Source organism: Mauremys reevesii, linkage group 3, assembly GCF_016161935.1.
Source record: "Mauremys reevesii isolate NIE-2019 linkage group 3, ASM1616193v1, whole genome shotgun sequence".
NCBI lineage: Eukaryota > Metazoa > Chordata > Testudines > Geoemydidae > Mauremys > Mauremys reevesii.
In genome coordinates, this window is record NC_052625.1 from 65,270,097 (window position 1) to 65,290,281 (window position 20,185).

Below are 20,185 nucleotides of genomic sequence, written 5' to 3' on the forward strand. Positions count from 1 at the left end.
TCAAAACCAAAGAAGGTAGGAAGGTAGGTGCCTGAGAAAAAGGGGGCTGTACAAAAACGGGGGGCACAGGGTAAGGATGCTTACATGTCATAACAGCCAAGCAAGGAGAAAGAGCCATTCTGAGGGCATTATGCTTGATCCTTTACTTTTGATGACCACAGAGAATGGCTCTCATACAACTGCTCTTTCCCCAAGCAAGAGGGGAGCAGAGACCGGCCGTTCAGGGCTGATACACAGTACCCTCTCCGCTTCCTGGCAGCAGTGTTCCACTTAATCAATAAGAGCTCATCTTTAAAGAGCCACTACAGATTCAAATTATGCATGTAGGGGGACATGACATCAAAGCCAAATGCCTGACATCTGGCAGATCTGCTGTGGGACCCTGGGAACTCATGCAAATTCACTTGAATGTGCAATGGACAGCAACCACAGAAATTGGCACTTGTGCAAAGTCAGGATTTTGCATTTGCACAAAGCATTGGATAGCTCATAATTCACACATGAATGGCCCGACAGGAAAGTAGGCAGAAACCTCTGTGAATTAGAATTGGGAGGATTCAACAAGTCATTCTTTTAATAAATCTGTCCCACCGATGCTGAACATCAAAATACATGAAGAGCCTTCCTTCCTAATCTATTTTTTGTGCAAGCTTCCCTAGGGAAGGTGAGTGAAACAATGGCAGACTCATGGTTTCTGAACAATGATGCAGGGAGAATTTTTTTTAAATGGCATATAAATAGTGTTGTTTGAAACCAAACATTTCAATGTTCTTAAAATATTAATTCTTTCCTGAAAAAATGGTATTATTCATGGTGAAGCAGAAAAGACACCGCACTTTTCTCAGTAGTTAGTTTGATCAGATTTAGATATATATTTTGTTTTGTTTCCTCCCAAATAAGAATCAGCTGATTAAGCCCCATTCCCTTGACAACAGCCTGTCTTGGGAGACAAACTGATCAGTACAATAACATAAAGAGAGACAACTGAGCTTCCAGTGCTATTTATAACATTCTGAAAACAAGTTGACAGAGTAAAAAATTAGAAGACACAGCATCAGTGCAGTTCCTTCCTTCTGCCCACTGCTAAAAAATTAATTTATATCTCTAAGTTACTGGCACACAGCAAGCATTATTAAGAAACAGTATACCTATCACCCTGACACTATTACGTAGGTTACAGCAGTGGACATGTTAAGGATTTAAAACCCTATTTTGCAAACTTACTAGCTACAACAGATTTCTCCCCTCGCATTAGAAGATTTATGACAAGGCAATGCAAGCTTATTTGAGACTGAAAACAAAAATAATAGCATAACTACCCCCCAAAGGGGAGGTATGTGTGTTTTTTAAAATAAGAAAACCCTTCGCCACTGAAGGGAGGAAAAAAACAACATCTGACAAACACTCACTAGAGAACAATACTTAAGCATATAGTACATCAAACAAGAATGGGAAATGTGACCTTCTTTGGCTTGACATGTAGGGGTTCCTTCCTAAAACAGATACTTAACTAACAACTATTCCAAAACAGGCCCAGTTCCACAAGAACAACAGCATACACTGCAATAGATCTCATAAAAATATAAAGCATCATTGGTCTAGCCAGTTGGATTTTAGAATGTTTGTTTACTAATGTACATCACTAGAAGTCTGTAAAACAAGGGGAGAGAAGAGAACAATATATACAGCCTAAACTATTTTCTCCTGAAAAAAGTCTGTGGGGAATATTAGATATATGTATTTTTTTGCAGATTGTGTGCCTGCAATATTCTTTTAGTGTTGTCATTCTGTGGCAGCTTCAGTATATAAACTACTCTACCTTTAACATACCAGAATTTTATATTCCACTAAGGATTTGGCTGCAGTAGAAGTTTTTAATCCTGAGGTAAACAGATTGCCAATTAACTTGAGGTAGTTAACACCTTTGTACAGGCTAGTGTGAGCTCTCCCCAAACATTTGTAGACTGGAACATAACTCCCAGACCAGCCTAATTAATTCATGTATGTGGGTGAAGGGCACTGGTAAGAGATTTTAGTCTCCTCTTTATCATGAGAGCATTAATGTCTCTTGAGTAGATTATTTTAATCAGAAATTTTGGAAAGGCTTGTTTGGGCACCTGACAGAGTATCTGCAATGGTAATTTGGAAATATATCAAACCAACTATTGTGTGAAAACCTGACTGCATCCTGTGTAGAGAAAATCCCAGGTGAAAAAGGAACTCAAATTAGAAGAGGAAATTAAAGTGTGGGAGGAATTAGAGTCGGTGACAACAGGAAGGGCTTGATTTAGAAATCCTGGGCTAGATTTTTTTTTTTTAAAGAAGTTACAGTCAGACTTTCAAATACTGAGCACCCAGTAGCAGGGCCAGATTTTCAAAATAACTTCCCTTCCATTCAGGCAAATTTACAGTATAGTGTGTCAACACTAGCAACTGCAGCAATTTTATTCTGTGCATGGAATCCATGAAGCTACTGAGACACCTAAATCCCATTTTTTGGCACTTAAATCCCCCACTGTGATCCCATCACATCCTGTAGATGCCTAAACTTACTTGGTGCCTAAATTTCTCACAGTAAAAATTCCCTCGGTGCCTACATTTTTGCCTCTAGACATGTGCACAGCTGCCTCATTCCAAGCTTCCCAGATGCCCATCTCCCACCTGAGTGCAAGAGCAATTTACAAACCAGGGTGTTCAGCCACCTAACTTATCCAGGGGCCCGATCCAGTATGCATGCTCAGAGAGCACGTACTGATCAAGTCCTATTCAAAATCTGTCTGCCACTCACCTTATAAAACTTTTAGCCTGGGAAGAGGGAGACCCAGGTTCAATTCTCTCCTCTCTGCTTGAGAGGGTGGAAGGATTTGAACCCATGGTCTCCTGCCTCCCAGGTCGGTGCCCCAAATTACTGGATTAGAGACTGTCTCTCTCTCCCCCAGTCACTCTTTGTTCACTGTAAATGGCATCAAAAGGAGAGACTGAGGCAAGAGCCTAACTCTCTTCTATAGGAAACTATGTAGGTGCCTAAGCCAGGAGAGGGGTTCCCATTTGTGGATTGCCAGGAGAGCTAGGTGCCTCCCTGAAGTCTGGATTTAGGAACCTCTCTCTGAGAAAGGGGCAGGGCGTAACACATCAGCATCTCCCCTGGCTGTCTTCGGGAGGGAGCCACTCGGCATTCCAGCATTTGTGGATCCCCTTCTCAGTGTCTGCCTCTCCCCATTCATTGTATAGGGAGCCTAGGGACCCAACTCAGGCTTTTTGAAGCAGTGTGCTCTCCCAGTGTGTGATTTTCTAGGTGCCTATAAACGAGGCACCATAGTGCTCAGCACTGCATTGTCAAAATTCTTTTGCGGATTCCATCCTATCAGTTTCTCAACTGATTAGTTATATGAGTACAAAACTGGGTGTGGCCCAGGCACCGATTTTTGAAAAGTGCTCAGCCTCCGGTTGTTTCCATTGGGACACATAGCCAGGTTTCAAAAGAGCTCTGATTTCTGAATTTATTTGAAAATCTTCCCTTTATTTTGGTACCTACCTTGGAGCTGAGCTCCTTTGAAAGCTGGCCCAGTAGGCCATAAATTAAAATTGAAAAAATGAAAACAACTTTCACAAAGCCCCTTCCTGGGGTGTTTAAAAATAATTAAGCCCTTATCAGATATGGTGATTGTCACTGAATAAAGTGTTGTCACTGAAGGAAGCATCCTAAGCATTGGGATAAAAGGACTGGTGAAGTTAGAAAGAGGGACTGTTTCCTAAGAATGAGAAATAAGAGTGAGGCTTAAAGACAACAATAAGAAGAGACTTCTAAGAAGTCTGGAAACTGTAGCTACTCCAGAAAATAGGCTATTGTGAATTTCACAGGGAAAAGTGAGTGTTTGTGCTAAATGAGCAAGAGATGTCTAGTAACTGAGAGAGGTTATTAGACTCTTAAGGAAGCCACCTGATAAGCAGTACAGTAAGCCCACAAGTTCATTGGTTATTCTGATCAGGATTGTAGTTCAGTATAGTGATAAAGCCTCTATAAATTCTAGAAGGCTAGCTAAATGATCTAGTTCCCAATCCTGCAAACATTTACATATGTAATTAATCCCACTGAATTCAGTGGGGCTGCCTATGTGCATAAAGTTGAGTGTGTATGTAAGTCACTGCAGGATCATGGCCTTACTCTGAGGCCTACGATGTAGTACTACCAACCTAAACCCTTTGGAAGCAAGAGTAAGCCCCCTTCCCCCAAACATCACAAGGTTGGCTTAAAACCATCAGAATTAAAAAAATATATAAAAATAGTTCTTTTTCTGAGCCTTTAGTCATACTTGGGTCATGTTTCCAAGCTTTTATCTGCAACTAAGAGCTGGAAACTTTCATTTAAAAAGAAAGAAAAGCAAAAAAAGGTAAGCTGAGGCCTGGTCTACACTAAGCGTTTAAACCGGTTTTAGGAGCGTAAAACCGATTTAACGCCACACCGGTCCACACTGAGAGGCCCTTTATATCGATATAAAGGGCTCTTTAAACCGGTTTCTGTACTCCTCCCTAACGAGAGGAGTAGCGCTAGTATCGGAATTACCATATCGGATTAGGGTTAGTGTGGACGCAGATCGACAGTATTGGCCTCCGGGTGGTATCCCACAGTGCACCACTGACCGCTCTGGACAGCAATCTGAACTCGGATGCAGTGGCCAGGTAGACAGGAAAAGCACCGCGAACTTTTGAATATTTCCTGTTTGCCCAGCGTGGAGCTCCGATCAGCACGTGTGGCGATGCAGTTAAAAATCAAAATAAAGAAAGAGCTCCAGCATGGACCATGCGGATGTGATTGCTGTAAGGGCAGGCAAATCTGTTCTATCAGCGCTCCGTTACAGAAGACGAAATTCAAAATCATTTAAAAAAAATCTCCAGACAGACGCCATAGCAGGGACTCAGCGCACTGCTGCGTGACAAGCATAACGGAAAGCCAAAGAATCAAATGGACGCTCATGGACTGGAGGACTCAAGCTATCCCACAGTTCCTGCAGTCTCCAAAAAGCATTTGCATTCTTGGCTGAGCTCCAAATGCTTCTAGGGTCAAACACAGTGTCGGTGGTGGGTCAGGTCATAGCTCGGCAATTTACACACACTCCCCACCCACCCCCAGAAGTGAAAGGGAAAACAATCCTCTCTTGACTCTTTTACTTGTCACCCTATCTTTACTGAATGCTGCAGAAAGACGCGATGCTGCAGCACTCAACACCAACATCCTCACTCCCCCCCCCACCATGGGTGGCTGATGGTGCAATATGGCTGGTAACCGTTCTCATCATCAGCCTTATGGTGCAGTGCAAAAGGACTGGTAACCATGCCGACTAGCATCAGTGAGGTCGATCAAGGGCGCCTGCCCCTAATTTTTCCTGGTAGATGGTGCAGTATGGCTGGTAACCGTCTTCATCATAGCAACAGGGGGCTGAGCTCCATCAGCCCCCACCCTTCATGTGTAAAGAAAAGATTCAATTGCCCCTGGACTAGCAGCGGGATGCTGGGCTCCTCTCCTACACACTGCTTAATGTCCTGTCTGGACTATCATAGCAGCTGGAGGCTGCCTTCCACTCATTTCTCACTAACAAGTCACTGTGTCATCACACAAGTGGGGGGACAATGCTACGGTAGCCCAGGAAGGCTGGGGGAAGAACGGAATCAACAGGTGGGGTTGTTGCAGGAGCAACCCCCTGTGAATAGCATACAGCTCATAATTTCTGCAGGATCTGACACAGAGCAGCTGTGCTCTCTGGTTCTATGATACAGTGGTTCTCTAGTACACTTGCCCATATTCTAGGCAGGACTGATTCTATTTTTACATACCAAAAAAGAGGGATTGACTCAGGGAGTCATTCCCAATTTTGGCTTTTGCGCCCCTGGCTGATCTCAGCCAGGGGCACTTATGACAGCAGCAAATAGTGCAGTGCAAAAGGACTGGTAGCCATGATCATCTTATTACCAATTTATGGTATGGTAGATGGTGCAATATGGCTGGTAACCATCTCTGCTGTCATGCAAAAGCAAAAGCATGCTGCTGTGTAGCGCTGCTGAATCGCCTCTGTCAGCGGCATCTAGTACACATACGGTGACAGTCACAAAAGGCAAAACAGGCTCCATGATTGCCATGCTATGGCATCTGCCAGGGCAATCCAGGGAAAAAAGGCACGAAATGCTTGTCTGCCGTTGCTTTCCCAGAGGAAGGAGTGACTGACGACATTTACCCAGAACCACCCGCGACAATGATTTTTGCCCCATCAGGCACTGGGATCTCAACCCAGAAATTCCAAGGGGCGGGGGAGGCTGCGGGAACTATGGGATAGCTACGGAATAGCTACCCACAGTGCAACGCTCCAGAAATCGACGCTAGCCTCGGACCGTGGACGCACACCACCGATTTAATGTGTTTAGTGTGGCCGCGTGCACTCGATTTTATACAATCTGTTTTGCTAAACCAGTCTATGTAAATTCGGAATAATCCCGTAGGGTAGACGTACCCTGAGATTCTCAAGCACTCTCTTGATTCTGCAGCTGAGGCTTTACGGAAAACATCAAGTATTGTGAGGGCTGGTACCAATGACTTTGGGCAGAGATGAGTTAAATATTGGCCTTCTGGATCTGAGTGATAAAATTAATTGAGGGATGAGAGAGTTATGAACTACGGTGAGCAAATCTCGAAGACTCATGTATAATGCTGGCTATTTCAGGAGGATATAGTTATATGCAATGTTGCTGCAGCAGTGTTGGTCCCATGATATCAGAGACGAGATATAACCTCATACATCCTGTCATTGATATTCGAGTTAGTAAGCTGGAATTCTTAACTGTGGAAAAGCCATTTCTTTATATAAAATGTAGGGGGATGCCAAGAATATGGTATAATGGCAAGAGAATGGAGTGTAACCTGTACTCAAGACCCCTGTATCAGAGCAAGTAGCACCATATTTAGCAATCTATCAGCCAGAGTCAGACATCTGGCTTGCCTCTAAGCTATTTGTAGATACACATTTTTAACGCTGCTTTTACATTTAGTGTATGAGAGTAAATAGAAAATACTTGTTGCATGTCAGAATACATGCCCGTTTTACTTTAGAATATATAACTTCCACTACTAAAGTCTGCTCATTGGCCTGTAACACGGAAAATCAGCTGTCTGCTTACAATAAGTGATGAGCTTTCTCTCTCTCTCTCTAGCTAATTAAAAATCCATGTTTCTCTGGCAGAACCTAGATGGGAGCTGCTATTTCATGCATTCCTTGCTGCTGCCATGCTCTTTGCTCTCCCCCTCCATCCCCCATCCCCCCACTTCACCCCCACTAGGTATGTGCTTCATATACTGAAGCATCACCTCTTACTATAGGAACTTCAGGGAGAGCAAATGCATCACCACTAGAAGGAGAAAGGCGGAGGTATTAGTTATATACATGTATACTGCTATAGTTAAAGCAACACAACTTGTGTTATATCCATATCTGAGAGTACACCAGAGACTTTTGAACTACCAGTATCAATGAACGATTCATGCTTATTTAAAGCGAAGTGGTTGTTTGGAATAGGAAAATATACCAAATCTAGATCAGAAGAGCTCAAGTTCTTGAGTTTAACACTGACTAATAACTTAAAGATTCTTCAGTCTTTGGAGCAGTCTTCCCCTCAGCTGTGGAATTCCACATAATTAACCAAAAAGAAATGAGAGCTCAGAGATGGGAGTGTGCAGTGTAGAAACAGTCAAACCAAAATATTTTTATTTGAATGTGGTCAGAGGACACAGTAGAAGGGGGGTAGTGCTTCAGAGAAGTGAGACACCAGATGGCCACCAAAACAATCAGAGTAATTCTCAGAGGAAGATGTATTTTCTGATGAGCCACCAACTTCAGAGCTGTGGGTATTTCCACACTCCCACACACAGACCCCCAACCTGAATACACTTAGACATATGCTTAACTTTTCACATGGAAGTAGTCCCATGGAAGTTGGTGGGCCTACTCATGCCTGAAGTTCTGCAGGAATGCACTTACTTGATTTTCTTGAACCTTTCCTAAAGTTTCATTTCTCTCTAAATTTAAAATCTGATTAAAAAAACTGTGTAGAGGCTGTAGACTGGATTTTGAATTCAGCTCAAAAATCTGGAGTTAGTTCATTAATTTCAATAGACTTTTCTAGATTTATGTGAATGTACCTGAGACCAGAATCAGGTCATTATGTTTTAACACTTCTATGCCTTTAATATGTGTTTTATAACAATTACTATCTGATTTTTAAGAATTATACAGCCACAGCTGCAATTAGTAACAAGGTCTGAGGTCTGAAACTGCCTGAACTCCCAAATGCTATTGACTGAATGCTCAAAATAACTTTTATAAAAAGGTAAAAAAAAAAATCCTTATACTGTAAACATTTATTTTTGCTAAGCTAGCACTATAGTACTGTATTGTTCACCAAATACGTTGCCATGTATTGCTGTCTAAAATAAGGGGCTAACTTGAAAATACAGCAGTTATATTCAACAGTGGAAAAATCAAAACATCATAACACAGATTTACTAGCAGAGGAACAATTATTTTTAAAGGTACTTTGGCAAGTTTTTTGTAGCCAGATCCAGACAGTTTTGGGAAAAGGTCAAGCAAACCCCTACAGCATGTTCAAATCTAGTTTCCTTTCTTTATCTAGGGATTTCCTAGGAGCAGCCCTGCCTACAATAGCATTTTCAGTGAAAGAATGGGGTTGGTGAAGCTGTATTCGCTCTTCAGTTAGGAATCATTAAAAAGGGGATAGAGAATAAGACTGAGAATATATTATTGCCCTTATATAAATCCATGGTACGCCCACATCTCGAATACTGTGTACAGATGTGGTCTCCTCACCTCAAAAAAGATATTCTAGCACTAGAAAAGGTTCAGAAAAGAGCAACTAAAATGATTAGGGGTTTAGAGAGGGTCCCATACGAGGAAAGATTAAAGAGGCTAGGACTCTTCAGTTTGGAAAAGAGAAGACTAAGGGGGGATATGATAGAGGTATATAAAATCATGAGTGATGTTGAGAAAGTGGATAAGGAAAAGTTATTTACTTATTCCCATAATACAAGAACTAGGGGTCACCAAATGAAATTAATAGGCAGCAGGTTTAAAACAAATAAAAGGAAGTTCTTCTTCACGCAGCGCACAGTCAACTTGTGGAACTCCTTACCTGAGGAGGTTGTGAAGGCTAGGACTATAACAATGTTTAAAAGGGGACTGGATAAATTCATGGTGGCCAAGTCCATAAATGGCTATTAGCCAGGATGGGTAAGAATGGTGTCCCTAGCCTCTGTTCGTCAGAGGATGGAGATGGATGGCAGGAGAGAGATCACTTGATCATTGCCTGTTAGGTTCACTCCCTCAGGGGCACCTGGCATTGGCCACTGTCGGTAGACAGATACTGGGCTAGATGGACCTTTGGTCTGACCCGGTACGGCCTTTCTTATGTTCTTATGTTCTTATGTTATGTTCAGTTAGTTTGTAAAGCAGAAATATGCTTGTCCAGAGATCTGTAAAAGCAAATCTTTAATTTCCACTTATTTGTATTTGACCTTAAGTGTGGATTTTTAATCTAATAATAATACATAAAAATGTTTTCTAAACTCTATTTATCATGAAAAGTAAAAGTAAAATCATATAGTAGGAAACTGCTAAAGTTCTGTGAGATAGGAGCACGTGCATGGTTTCTAAAGATGGACAAGGATGCCATCCTGGCTAACAGAATCTGTTCTGTCTCCTCTCACTAGAACCCAGTGTAAAGTAGTTACACTTTCTATGAAGTGGCACCAGTATCATTCCTGTAATTGCTACTATGTAACCAGGGCTGGCTTTAGGAACTGCGGGGCCTGATTCGAATACCCGGCAGCGGTCCAGGCCTTCGGCGGCACTTCGGCGGTGAGGGGTCCTTCACTTGCTCTGGTCCCCCTGCCGCTGAAATGCCACCGAAGACCCGGAGCAAGTGAAGGACCCCCTGCTGCCAACGTGCAGCTGAAGACTCGGATCGCTGCCGGGAATGTAAAAAAAATTTAAAAATTAAAAAGATGCCTCGGGCGTGGGGCCCTCTTAGGCGCGGGGCCCGATTCTGGGGAATCGGGGGAATCGGCCTAAATCCGGCCCTGTATGTAACCAAAAAAAGATTCCGTGGACTGTTCATCAGTCAGGTTCTGATTCTACCAAGTGGTGAGCAACTTCCGTGAGGTACTGAGCAGCCTCAACTCCTTTTGCAGTTAATGGGAGATCAGGTGCTCAGCACGTCTGAGGACTGGGCCTTTACATCCTGGTCACGGAAAGACTTGACAATGGTTAGGCTGTTAGTGTGCAGACACCACTGCCTGTCATGCTAACCAATACTCGTTGTTTCCTTGTTCTTCCCCCCCACATCTGTCTACATCTTATACTTGGAGTGTAAACCCTTTGTGGGCAGGAACAATGTTTTCGTTCGGTGTTTGAACTGCACCTAGCATAGTGGGATTCTGGTCCATGACGAGGTCCCCTCGGTGCTATGATAATAAAAATAAATACATGCTCAACTTTACACACAAGTAGTCCCATTGACTTCAGTGAAATCGATGGGACCACTATGCATAAAGCTGAGTGCATATTTAAGTTTTTGCAGAATCAGGTCCTTGATGGTAAGACTTCCCTAGTGCACAGATCTTAATTTCCAATTGTCTGTAATGCACTCTACAGCCATATGGTACTCCATGAATAGCGGCAGTAACTATCCTCACAATTACAGTAGCATTAACAGAAACTCATCACAAAGGCCAAGAACTGAATAGTCTGCATCCTTCAAAGCCAGGGCTGGTGCAACCACTAGGCGAACTAGATGGTCGCCTAGGGCGCCAAGTGGTTGGGGGTGCCAAAAAGCGGTGCCCTGGCTCGGCAGGGAGGAGCCCTCCTCACCGTGCTCGGGTTCTGCGGCTCCCGGACATAGGAGAAGGATGGCTGTAGGCGAGAAGCAGCAGCAGCAGCGCGGCCTCTCCTGCCCCATGGCAGGCTACCTTCCCCACTTGCCCCTGCTGCTGTGGAGGCTGCTGCCGCCCTGGGCTCGGGCTGCCCAGCTCCCCCCAAGCAACGCCCGGTTCCTGCTGCTCTCGGCCGGCAGGTGCGGGGCCCCAGCTGAGCCCAACCCCTTGCGTCTCCTCTGCGGCGGCACAACCCCCCCGGTTCCTCAGGCCCGGGAGCCTGAGAGGAGTGGCAGCCCCCGGGCAAGCGGAGGAGACTCCGAGGTGAAGAGGCTGCTGGCTCTGGCGCTGCCCAAGTGCTGGAGACTGACAGGTACCTGCCCCTGCCCCATCCCGGCACCGCCTGCCTCCCAGCCCAGTGAGTGCTACCTGCCCCACCAGCCTCAGTGCCCTGCCCCATACTGTCAGCCACCCCAAGCTCACTGTGACACCAGCACCCCTTGGAAAAGGGCCCCCTGATCTTCACAAACAGCTGTCACCACAGGCCTGACAAACTCATTGCACCCCTCACGTGTCTTACAGGGCACTTACCCACAAAGAGTAATGTGGAAGGGATCTACACAAGGCTGGTAACTTATCAAGAGTTAGAATCTTTGAGATGTGTGCATGGGTAATATTGAAGGAATAATGTATTTACCTTAAAAGTCTGCTTTATAAACTTGAAGTAGAAATTAGTCACCAGGGGATAATGGCCCTTTGGGGCAAGAGGGATTTGTCACCCTGCCTAACCTGGCTGGTGATGCAACGTGAGGCTCAATTGTTTAGCTTTGCACAATAGTAAGACTTTGAATGGGACACCATCAGAGGCAATGGCAAACAATTGAAACGCCTTGAAGGTAAAAAAGAAACATTACAAAGCCCTTACCCCTTCTGACAGACTGTGTATAATGCTAAGTTTACTAGTTTTCGGAAGAGGTGGGGTGGGGTGGTGCAAGGTGGAAGTTTCGCCTAGGGTGCAAAATATCCTTGCACGGGCCCTGTTCAAAGTGCATGGTCATTGCTTAATGAACAACAAGTGAACTTGAGATAAGGAGTGAAACAAAATAGCAGAATGGAGAACTTTGGGCTGTCATTGCTCATGTTTTCTCTGTTCTGTGGACAGAGGATTTGAGTACCTGGTGCTATCAATCAGTCATTTTCGTTGAGCACTAAGATTACGGAGGGGATGGTATGATGGGATAGCCTAATTTTGGCAATTAATTTGGCAATTGATCTTTGATTATCAGCAGGTAAGTATGCCCAGTGGTCTGTGATGGGATGTGAGTTACTATAGAGAATTCTTTCCTGGGTGCTGGCTGGTGAGTCTTGCCCACATGCTCAGGGTTTAACTGATCGCCATATTTGGGGTCGGGAAGGAATTTTCCTCCAGGGCAGATTGGCAGAGGCCCTGGAGGTTTTTTGCCTTCCTCTGCAGCATGCAGGGCCGGCTCCAGGCACCAGCTTATCAAGCAAGTGCTTGGGGCGGCAACTCCGGAGCGGGGCGGCACTTTTAGGTATTCGGCGGAGGGTCCCTCACTCCCGCTCAGAGCAAAGGACCTCCCGCTGAATTGCCACAGATTGCGATCGTGGCTTTTTTTTTAGCTGCTTGGGGTGGCAAAACCCCTGGAGCCGGCCCTGGCAGCATGGGGCACGGGTCACTTGCTGGAGGATTCTCTGCACCTTGAGGTCTTCAAACCACAATTTGAGGACTTCAATAACTCAGACATAGGTTAGGGGTTTGTTACAGGAGTGGGTGGGTGACAGTCTGTGGCCTGCACTGTGCAGGAGGTCCGACTAGATGATCATAATGGTCCCTTCTGACCTTAAAGTCTATGAGTCTATTCATAATGAAAAGATTAAAAAAAATTAATAAAGGTACATTACAGATTAAGGCTAAATAACACTGATTACCTGTGTGTGTAGTTTAGAACTTTTAGTTTTGTTTTCAATCTCATTGTAGAAGTCTGCAAAATTTAGATGATCTTAGCAGGAAATATTCAAAGGCACAAACTGTGTGCCTGCAGTATAGTGAAATAGTTACTTCATTGCTGTTTTTTCAGAAATAACTCTTCGGTATCTGCAGATTATCTTGGCACTGTGTAGTTACATCATTTTCACCATGTAATAATCACCAATGCCAGAGTCGGTTTTATAAAGCAGCCCATTTATGCTACTGACTGCACGGAGAAGCCCAAAAGGGGCTAGCATTGGCCCCACAGAATATTCTGATAGTCTGAAGATTCTCCAGCTAGCACAGAGCAGCTATAACAGCTTTTTGCCAGCCCCTCCCACCCCTCTCTGTTTCTGCATAGTGGGTGGGTCAGGTTTGGGGAAGGGCCAGAGAACAGAAGGATGGGGTGTGGCTGAAGTGCTTTGTGCTCCAGCTACTCTCTGTCGGGGTTATAGCCAATAAAAAAAGACATTTGGAAACTGGTGGAATTTCAAGCAGCTCTGATTTTTTCACCTTTAAAATAGGTGGAGAATTCCCACCAGTTTGTGGTGAGATAATATATGGAGAGCAGTTCGCATCCCAGCCTACCACCTCCCACTCCCAAAATATCCCTCTCTACCATAGGGTGAGGGAAAGGGCAGAAGTTGTATTCCTCTATATTACTACCTCTTCTGGGGGCACTGGGCAAGAATCTGCTGATTTTCTCCTTTGGACCTGTTGGCAAGCTGGCATCAGAATAATTGTTCCGCCCAGCGTTGTAGGAAAATAAAGGTTCAAAAGCTAGCTGGTGTTTGCATTTAACATAACTCTGATATTGCCTTCTGATGTTATAGACATCTTGGACAGGATTCCACTGATCTCCACACTCACCCCTTTTCACTTTCCTCTGAAGCATCTGGTACAGATCAACTCTCATGGGAGATACCAGACTCAATGACCCATTGATTTGTTCCAGTATGGCAATTCCTATGTCCCAGGCCTAAATAATAACTGGTTGTGGTATAAAAATCCATCTATTTTACAGTGTGCATTATAACACTTATGTTTCTTGCACATTTCAGACCAATACACAGTTATCCTAGCATGTTAGGACACAAGTTATCAGAAAGTGAAAGAATGCCTGAAGTTTAAAAAACTCTCAGAGAATCCAAATATAAATTGGATTCTGAAGGCCAGAGATATTTAGGAGGCTTGGTGAGCCCTGTTTTTTGGCAGGATTGCACACATCTTTTATCTAGGATGGTCAATCAATGAAGCCTTTACTGGCATATCTTATGCTTTCCCTCCTGTATCTATCTGCCTGTTTCCATTTTTTCCTTTCTAAAAATCCAGTCTCATTCATCAGCATGCAACACAGAGTAACACCAGTCACAAGCAACTCTTTAAAGCTGGATTGCATTGTTTTGATGGAATTCCTTTGTAGATTTAACATTAATATTGTAAAGTCAAATATAATAATGACAGTACTCCCCCTTTGTGCCCTAATCCACTTCAGAGTTCTGCTTGGAGATCAACAGAGAACAGAAAACACATGGACCATAAACGACCTTTCCATATCACCATCTTAGTAAACAAACACCCTTTTCCCTTGCTCGAACTAGGACAAAACAAGATACCCATTTCATTTCTGCAACAGCAAACAATGTTGTTACTAACAAAGGGTCCAGAAAAATATAGTCATTCTCAACATGAATGACTGTTTATCAGTGAGGTGACAAAGTATGCCTCACCCTTAAGTGTTTTTGCAAGAGGTCTAAAACGAAAAATAGGAAAGCACTGGCAGTTAAAAAAACAACAAGGAAAAATCACTTACTGTACTTGGTTCTGCAGAGGTATTCAACACAAACATCACCCTTCCTTGTCCAACTGCCAAGTGCTAAAGCATGAAATGAGCAGCTGTTTCCTTCAAGCTGGGGCTGTGTGTCTTAACTAGTCACATGCCCCTTCTGATAAATCTCACTGCTGTGCCAGGAGGTCAGAATCTGAAGATCATTATTCTCCTTATTAGAAAACCTTTTCATAACAGCAGCCTTTGCTAAAGCATTTGACTGGAACGTGGGGAAATGTGCTCCACAACTAATTTTTTTTTAAAACGTGACAAAAAGTAGATAAGCCTTAAGCCAAGGCAGGGGCAGCTCGAATGGAAAGTTAAACGCATCCCTGTTGATTGCTCAGTTTTGTTTCTCACCTTACACGGTTCTATATTTTAATTTGGCCTTAATGCCAGGAGCAGGACAATTCAAATGTGGTGTGGCACTAATCTCCCCTTCAAACAATGCTATGCCAAGCTTCCAAAAACCAGGCACGTTTAAGCTGAGCACAACCCTAAAGTTGGTTTGGGAATAGTTGGATTTGGTGGGAAGCATGGTATCTTTGGTGCTCAGATGCCAGGGTGAGAGATGCCTAATTAATACCTTTGATAGATTTAATATTTGTATTACGGTAGCACCAAGATATGGACCCATTGGGCTAGGTGCTGTCAAACACATAGGGCCTGCCCCAAAGAATGTACACCCTAAACAGAGAAGACAAAGAGTGGATAAAAGGAAGCATCATTATCCCCTTTTATAGATGGGGAACAGAAACAGAAATTAATGATAAACATTTTCAAAGGAAATTAAGGGAGGTAGGTACCCAAATCCCACTGAAATTCAATGGGACCTGTGTGCCTAATTGCCTCAGGCTCCTTTGGAAACCTTAGCCTAGGGCAGGCATGCGCAAACTTTTTCTGCCCGAGGACCACACCTGGGTGGGGAAATTGCATGCATGATCATGAATGTAGGGCTGGGGCGCAGGAGGGAGTGCGGGGTGCGGCAGGGGATGCGGTGTGCAGGAAGGGGCTCAGTGCATGGGGTTGGGGCAGAGGAGGGGCACGGGGTGTACGAGGGGGCTCAGGGCAGGGGGTTGGGGTGCAGGGTGCAGGAGGGGTTCGGGGTGCAGGCTCTGCCCCGGCACTGCTTATCTGGAGTGGCTCCAGGGTGGCAGAAGCACGCAGCAGGGCTAAGACAGGCTCCTTGCCTGCCCGGGCCCCATGCTGCTCTGCTCTGGGAAGTGGCTGGCACCATGTCCCTGCGACCCCTGGGGGAGAGGGGGGCAGAGGGCTCCATGCACTACCCTCGCCTGTGGGTACCTTCCCCAAAGCTCCCATTGGCCGTGGTTCCCCGTTCCCGGCCAATAGGAGCTGCGGGGTGCGGTGCTGCAGGCGAGGAGCCCTCTGCCCCCTTCCTCTCCCCAGGGGCCGCAGGAATGTGCTGCCGGTCACGTCCGGGAGCCGCGCGGGGCCCGCAGCACTATGGGGGTGGCAATCTCGCGGGCCAGATTCAGCCCATGGGCCGTAGTTTGCCCACCCCTGGCCTAGGGACTAGATTTTAAAGGTACTTCGGATCCTAAAGATGCAGATAGGCACCTAAAGGGATTTTCAAAAGTGCCTAGTCCCACTTAGTGCCTATCTGCAGCTTTAGGATCCTTCGTATCTTTACAAATCTATCCTAAATGACTTGTCCAAGGTGACACAAAGTCTGAGGCATTGTTGGGAATACAATCTAGACTGCAAATATACTGACAAACACAAAAGCATTTTCCCTAGAGAAGACAGATTGCAAAACAAGACTTTGGGATGGAATTTTCAAAAGCATTTAAATGAATAAGCGGCATAGGCCAGTGGGGACTGGACTCCTAAGTAACTTGGGCTCCCTTAAGCTAGCAGCCACCCAGAAGTCTTTTTCTGATTTGTTTATGGGGCTAACCAGATGGGGCTTCTATGGAGACAGATCTGGAATTTGCAGGTGACAGGGGCTCACACACCACTGGTTCCCAATTAATAATTAATCGTGAAGATAGTAAACAATTGAGAGATGCTGGATGCATCAATAGAACCAATTCTAAATGATGGTGAGTAAGTGTAGGCGAGAAGATCAAGAGGGCGATTCTCTAGTGACAGTGCCTTTTGTGAAGATGAGAAAGACAAATCAAAATACAAACTGCTTTTTTAAATTCAATTTTCATCCAAAATACAAGGTAGAATAATGTTTTGATAATCCAGCCCCACTCTGGGGCAGAGTTAGGGCTGCCTGTTCAGCCAGTAAGTGGTTTTCCAGAAATTTGGATTTGAAATCCAACCTTCCCCTGCCCTGCTGATAGCTGTGCAACTGGAGTGCAAAGGGCAGGGAAAGGTAACTTTAAGCCTTTTTTGGTCTCCTTGCTGCTGGGGCCTGCTAGATCCCTGGCACAAGTTAATTTACACCAGCTGGCCATGATCCCAAAGGACCATTACTGGAACCACATCCCTTTCCGCCCCCCCAGCAATACCCATGGGTGAGGGGGGCAGCCACTAGAGTTCCCCCTGTGCTGGTGGGATGGGATCCTCTGAGTAGTCCCAAGTCCCAGCATACCATAGAAATGGAGATTTAAACCGGAGTCAGCCTTTGTCCAACTTTTCTCTGAAAAGAAGGGGTGAGGCAGTAACAGGCAGGAGACCATGGTTTCAGCTTTAGGAAATAGAATACTCAAGTGACAGTGTTATTTGGATTTCAGGATGAGACACTATGGCAGACTGGGTTTTAATCGGTCTATTTAGATTTCATCTAGAGAAGACTTACTGATAAGAATTAATTATGAAATAAATGAAAGCACCTGTCTCTTTAAAAGCAGGAACCATCAGCTGAATCAGGAACATCCTTGAAGAACTTTAGCTTGGAAAATCTCCCAGAAAGTGGGTGATGCAAAAATGTTTAGAAACATCTACAGTAGAACCTCAGACTTATGAACATCTTGGGAATGGAGGTTGTTCATAACTCTGAACAAAACATTATGGTTGTTATGTCAAAAGTTTACAACTGAACATTGACTTTATACAGCTTTGAAACTTTACTATGCAGAAGACAAATGCTACTTTTCCTTTTCTTTTTTTTTTTTAGTAGTTTACATTTAACACAGTACTGTATTTACTCTTTTTTTTTTTTTTGGTCTCTGCTGATGCCTGATTGCGTACTTCTGGTTCCAAATGAGGTGTGTGGTTCAGTGGTCAGTTCATAACTCTGGTGTTCGTAACTGAGGTTCTACTGTAATGTGTTTGTACACTCTCAAAGAGATTAGAGAAACTGTAACCTATATTGTGTAGGTAACACTGATTACGATGAGGAATGACTGGGGAAAACAGGCACATGAGACCAGCAGTCCCCTGAGGGAGACAGCACTTTGGCAGGCTGGGGGTGTCTTATATGATTAGTTGGGCTAATCAAATGAACTTCTAAAGGTATAATCAGAGAGAGGGGGAAGGAGAAGAAGATTGCAGAAGAGACAAAGATGTTTGGCAGCAACTCAGAGACACTCTAACTAGAAGAACTAGACATGAGACTGTCAGGCCAACTAAGGGGGTCATAGTCAGAGGTGAAAGTAAGCCGGCACAGCATACTGGTAAGAAAGTGGCCGCCGGTACAGGCTGGTACACAGCCGACATTAAAGTGCTGCTGTGGCAGCACTTTAAACACCCTACCAGCAGGGCTCCTGACCGGGGATGGGGGGATGCAAAAGGGGCAGCTGCCCCGGGGCCTGGTGATTTAAAAGGTCCCAGGGCTCCCGGCAGTGGCCGGAGCCCCAGGCCCTTTAAATCGCCATCTGAGCCCCTGGCCTCAACCCCGCCCCTTCTGCCTTAGGCCCTGCCCCTTCTGGGGGTCCAGAGCCACTCCACCCACCTTGCCCAGGACCCCGGCCACCCTGTGTACTGGTAAGTCCTTGAAGTTACTTGCACCCCTCGTCATAGCACTGTTTCCTCTCATTCACTGTAACTAAATTTCAGGTGAGCGTTGCAAAGTTCCATATTAAATTTGTTCTACATACTATTTCTTTGTTTTAAGACAATATTCTTAACAAAACTTGGTCCACATTCTGGCCCCTACTCTGGGCCCTTTGCACCATTCCTCCAGTCCAACAGGAACAGAGAGCTGCAGAACGTGCACTGAGAAATCTCCAGCTGGCATAGTGTTGGGAGCATTAGACTTAACCCTTGAGAGAGCAGCTGAGGATTCCAATAGTGTAGTACCAATATTATGCCAGTTCATGCCTGCTCCAAGCATTGTATTCTGTGGTAGGCTGAGGGCATGAAAGGGGTAGAAGGGAGCAAGGCTGGAATGTGTTGCCTGACAGCGCTGTGCCAGGATCATTATTCATTAGTGTTTGTTAGAGCAGTTTCAGGGCTGTTCTAACTTGTAGTGGGCAGACCGTGACCTCAAGCATCCTTCAGGATCAGGGTGGGTGGAAAATTGACATAGGTGGGTTTATGAAACACTGCTCTGGCACAGCTGTGGATCTAGAGAGAAAGAAAGAAAATGGACTTGGGAAGATTAATTTCAAGAAAGTTTAGAAATAGAGTTTCTCTTGTTGAGGCCTTGTCTATTCTTAAAAATTTTGCCAGTATAGCTGTGTCAAAAGCGCGAAGGGGAAAAAAAAATCATCACACCCTTAAATGACATAGCTATTCCAGCAAAAGCCTTAGTGCAGATGCCATCATACCAGCAAAGAGTCCCTTTGCCAGAACAGCTTATTCAGTTTGGGGAACTGGATTAAGCTATACTTGTTTAAAAAACAAACAAAAGACCCCAAAAAACTTCTGCCAGCATAAGCTGCATCTTTTCTAGGGAGGTTTGCTGGCATAGCTCTACCAGTATATCTATACCAGCAAACACTTCCAAGCATAGACAAAGCCTTCATTAATACTCAGCACCCTTATTCTTCAGAAGCCCCTTCTGCAGATGTCAGCATGGCTAACTCACTAAAAAGACTATTTAATGTACCACTGAGCAATCAGGATGAGTCTCTCAGTACTTTATGAAATTATCTTTCTGTTCTTTTTCTAGAGAGCTTTTGTTTTTCTTGTTTTATTGTCTCTCATTTCAATTTCAGCTGAATTTGGTCCTTTTTCTTATCCTTCGTGTTTGTCTTAGTAAAGGATCAGCAAGGACACTTTTGGTTAGATTGATAGTTCACATACACCAATGTAATTCTGGAATAAGTACACAACTTCAGAGTCTTGCATTTACATCAGAGTAACAAAGGTGACAATCTGCTGTTCTTGGTACTGGAACACTAATGTCTAAACCTAAGCAAAGCAGAAATTCAGTGGAATCTAAATTAAAGTGCACTATATAATATTTTCATTACATTTATTGATTATAAATATTATTATAATGAACACCAAGCAAATTCAGGGAATTGTTTTGAGCAGTGTTATTAATTTACTTTAATTGTAATAAAAATAATCCATTTGC

The 20,185-nt window shown here is 44.4% G+C and overlaps 1 protein-coding gene across 6 annotated transcripts in view; it reads right to left on the bottom strand.

The window, feature by feature from the left end:
- The window catches only part of RASGRP3 (RAS guanyl releasing protein 3), a 105,748-nt gene that overhangs the window by 67,143 nt on the left and 18,420 nt on the right, over window positions 1-20,185 (bottom strand). For 3 of the 6 annotated variants that reach the window (XM_039532483.1, XM_039532482.1, XM_039532478.1), the window contains exon 1: window positions 14,734-14,794. The exons of 1 other annotated variant lie outside the window; for it this stretch is intronic. The gene's annotated coding sequence lies outside the window, so the exon portion shown is untranslated. Of the gene's footprint in view, window positions 1-14,733; window positions 14,795-20,185 lie in introns of those variants that run through there. 2 more of the 6 variants (XM_039532484.1, XM_039532481.1) reach the window with 2 other exon arrangements.